The following is a 4,111-nucleotide window of genomic DNA, read 5'->3' as shown; positions in this document are numbered from 1 at the left end:
GACATGATGTAATGTGACATGACATGATTCTTCATATCCAGGAAATACAATGCAATACGTGCAACTTGACTCCTGGAACAAGCACATATTTTTGTTTATGGAGTATTATCAATGACACAACTTTTCTGGCTGCAGTTTTTTTAAATATATTCAAGGTGTAAAAATATCTATCTTCCAAATTGCTTCAGTGAGCAGTTCTGTGCTGGCAATCTTCTCATGCAGTGCAGGAAACATGTGCATGATACACATGAGGATAATATAAGTTGTCAATAAACTGAGAGAGACAATGTTACCACCGATAACTTGACTAGTATGATCTCTACCACTAGTCTCTCAGGGCCCCTCATGTATGGTCTCTACCACTAGTCTGTCAGGGCCCTCATGTGTAATCTCTACCACTAGTCTCTCAGGGCCCCTCATATGGTCTCTACCACTAGTCTGTCAGGGCCCTCATGTATAGTCTCTACCACTGGTCTCTCAGGGCCCCTCATGTATGGTCTCTACCACTAGTCTGTCAGGGCCCTCATGTATGATCTCTACCACCTAGTCTCTCAGGGCCCCTCATGTATGGTCTCCACCACTAGTCTGTCAGGAGCCCTCTCCTTTGCTTGGTCTCTACCACTAGTGTGTCCCTCATGTATAGTCTATTACTGCCTGGTCTGTCAGGGCCCCTCATGTATGGTCTCTACCACTAGTCTGTCAGGGCCCCTCATGTATGGTCTCTACCACTAGTCTGTAAGGCCCTCATGTATGGTCTCTACCACTAGTCTGTCAGGGCCCTCATGTATGAGAATCTCTACCACTAGTCTGTCAGGGACCTCATGTATGGTCTCTACCACTAGTCTGTCAGGGCCCCTCATGTGCCATGGTCTCCCTCTAGTCTGTCAGGGCCCTCATGTATGGTCTCTACCACCCCTAGTCTGTCAGGGCCCCTCATGTATGGTCTCTACCACTAGTCTGTCAGGGCCCTCATGTATAGTCTCTACCACACTAGTCTGTCAGGGCCCCTCATGTATGGTGCTACCACTGTCAGGGCCCCTCATGTATGGTTCTACCACTAGTCTGTCCAGAGGCCCTCATGTGTATGGTCTCTCTCTACCACACTGGTCTGTCAGGGCCCCTCATGTATGGTCTCTACCACACACACTAGTCTGTCCAGGGCCCTCATGTAGTCCCTCTCACCCTGACTCTGTCTGGGCCCCTCATGTACATGGTCTCTACCACACTGGTCTCTCAGAATTTCTTATGGTCTCTACCACTGGTCTGTCAGGGCCCCTCATGTATGGTCTCTACCACTAGTCTGTCAGGGCCCCTCATGTATGGTCTCTACCACTGGTCTGTCAGGCCCCTCATGTATGGTCTCTACCACTAGTCTGTCAGGACCCTCATGTATGGTCTACCACTGGTCTGTCAGGGCCCCACATGGTCTCTACCACCACTAGTCTCTCAGGGCCCTCATGCCCAATTCTCCCCGTCTCTCAGAGCCCCTCATGTATGGTCTCTTCCACTGGTCTCTCAGAGCCCTCATATGGTCTCTGCACTAGTCAGGGCCCCTCATGTAATTCTCTACTAGTCTCTCCAGGGCCCCTCTTCTTATGGTCTCTACCTAGTCTCTCAGGGGCCCCTCATGTATGGTCTCTACCACTAGTCTGTCAGGGCCCCTCATGTATAGTCTCTACCACTGGTCTGTCAGGGCCCCTCATGTATGGTCTCTACCACTGGTCTGTCAGGAGGGCCCTCTTGTGTCTCTACTACTAGTCTGTCAGGGCCCCGCATATGGTCTCTGCTGGTCTGTCCAGGCCCCTCATGTGGTCTCTACCACTAGTCTGTCAGGACCCTCATGTATGGTCTCTACCACTGGTCTGTCAGGGCCCTCATGTATGGTCTCTACCACACTAGTCTGTGGGGCCCCTCATGTATGGTCTCTACCATAGTCTCTCAGGGCCTCCATGTATGGTCTCTACCACTAGTCTGTCCAGGGCCCCTCATGTATGGTCTCTACACTAGTCTCTCAGAGCCCCACCTCATGTCTCTACCACTTGCCCCCTAGTCTCTCAGGGCCCCTCTGCTGGTCTCTACCACTAGTCTGTCAGGGCCCTCATGTATGGTCTATACCACTAGTCTCTCAGGGCCCCTCATGTATGGTCTCTACCACCCCTAGTCTCTCAGGGCCCCTCATGTATGGTCTCTACCACTGATCTCTCAGGGCCCCTCATGTATGGTCTCTACCACCTAGTCTCTCAGGGCCCCTCATGTATGGTCTCTACCACTAGTCTGTCAGGGCCCCTCATGTATGGTGCCTACTACTGATCTCTCAGGGCCCCTCATGTATAGTCCTCCTACCACTCCTAGTCTCAGGGCCCCTCATGTATGGTCTCTACCACTGGTCTGTCAGGGCCCTCATGTATGGTCTCTACCACTAGTCTCTCAGGGCCCTCATGTATGGTCTCTACCACCCTAGTCTGTCAGGGCCCCTCATGTATGGTCTCTACCACTGGTCTCTCAGGGCCCCTCATGTATGGTCTCTACCACTGGTCTGTCAGGGGCCCCTCATGTGTGGTCTCCCACCTAGTCTGTCAGGGCCCTCATGTATGGTCTCTACCACCCCTAGTCTGTCAGGGCCCCTCTGTATGGTCTCTACCACTGTGGTCTGTCAGGGCCCCTCATGGTCTCTACCACTGGTCTGTCAGGGGCCCTCATGTATGGTCTCTACCACCCCTAGTCTGTCAGGGCCCTCATGTATGGTCTCTACCACGCACTGGTCTGTCAGGGCCCCTCATGTATGGTCTCTACCACTAGTCTGACAGGGCCCCTCATGTATGGTCTCTACCACTGGTCTCCTGGGGCCCTGTATGGTCTACCACTAGTCTGTCAGGGCCCTCATGTATGGTCTCTACCACTAGTCTGACAGGGCCCCTCATGTATGGTCTCTACACTGGTCTGTCAGGGCCCCTCATGTATGGTCTCTACCACCTAGTCTGTCAGGGCCCTCATGTATGGTCTCTACCACTGGTCTGTCAGGGCCCCTCATATGGTCTCTACCACCCTAGTCATGGGGCCCCTCATGTATGGTCTCTACCACTGGTCTCTCAGGGCCCTCATGTATGGTCTCACTCAGTCTGTCGGGGCCCCTCATGTATGGTCTCTACGCCACTAGTCTGACAGGGCCCCTCATGTATGGTCTCTACCACTGGTGCAGTAGGGGCCCCTCATGTATAGTCTCTACCACTAGTCTGTCAGGGCCCCTCATGTGTATGGTCTCACCCTGTCTGTCAGGGCCCCTCATGTATGGTCTCTACCTAGTCTGTCAGGGCCCCTCATGTATGGTCTCTACCACTGTGGTCTCTCAGGGGCCCCTCATGTATGGTCTCTACCACCTAGTCTGTCCAGGGCCCCTCATGTATGGTCTCTACCACACTAGTCCTGACAGGGCCCCTCATGTATGGTCTCTACCACTGGTCTGTCAGGGCCCTCATGTATGGTCTCACCACGCTGGTCTGTCAGGGCCCCTCATGTATGGTCTCTACCACTAGACTCTCAGGGCCCTCATGTATGGTCTCTACCACTGGTCTGTCAGGGCCCTCATGTGGTCTCTACACACTGGTCTCTCAGGGCCCCTCATGTATGGTCTCTACCACTAGTCTGTCCCAGGGCCCCTCATGTATGGTCTCTACCACTGGTCTGTCAGGGCCCTCATGTATGGTCTCTACCACTAGTCTGTCAGGGCTATGTATAGTCTCTACTGGTCTCAGGGCCCCTCATGTGGTCTCTACCACTGTCTGTCAGGCCCCTCATGTATCAGTCTCTACCACTAGTCTGACAGGGCCCCTCATGTATGGTCTCTGCACTGGTCTGTCAGGGCCCTCATGTATGGTCTCTGCTGGTCTGTCAGAGGGCCCCTCATGCTTATGGTCTCTACCACTAGACTCTCAGGGCCCCTCATGTATGGTCTCTACCACACTGGTCTCAGGGCCCATGTATGGTCTCTACCACTAGTCTGACAACCAGGAGCCCCTCATGTATGGTCTCTACCACTGGTCTCTCAGGGCTGTGCTCATTCTACCACCTAGTCTGTCAGGGCCCCTCATGTATGGTCTCACCACTGGTCTCT

The 4,111-nt window shown here is 53.5% G+C and overlaps 1 long non-coding RNA gene across 3 annotated transcripts; it reads right to left on the bottom strand.

The window, feature by feature from the left end:
• Positions 1–1,656: 1,656 nt before the first annotated feature.
• LOC121870142 lies at positions 1,657–3,025 on the bottom strand. 3 transcript variants are annotated; one of them, XR_006089655.1, is made up of 2 exons: positions 2,974–3,025; positions 1,657–1,718 (listed from the first exon to the last, which is right to left on the bottom strand). It is a non-coding gene; the product is annotated as an uncharacterized LOC121870142 (long non-coding RNA). The 3 variants fall into 3 exon arrangements; XR_006089657.1 differs by lacking the exon at positions 2,974–3,025 and adding an exon at positions 2,569–2,606; XR_006089656.1 differs by lacking the exon at positions 2,974–3,025 and adding an exon at positions 2,233–2,291.
• Between the last annotated feature and the right edge of the window lie 1,086 nt (positions 3,026–4,111).

This window comes from Homarus americanus, unplaced genomic scaffold (assembly GCF_018991925.1).
Source record: "Homarus americanus isolate GMGI-L3 unplaced genomic scaffold, GMGI_Hamer_2.0 scaffold51704, whole genome shotgun sequence".
In the NCBI taxonomy this organism is placed as follows: Eukaryota; Metazoa; Arthropoda; class Malacostraca; order Decapoda; family Nephropidae; genus Homarus; species Homarus americanus.
This window is presented reverse-complemented; position numbering and strand designations above follow the sequence as displayed.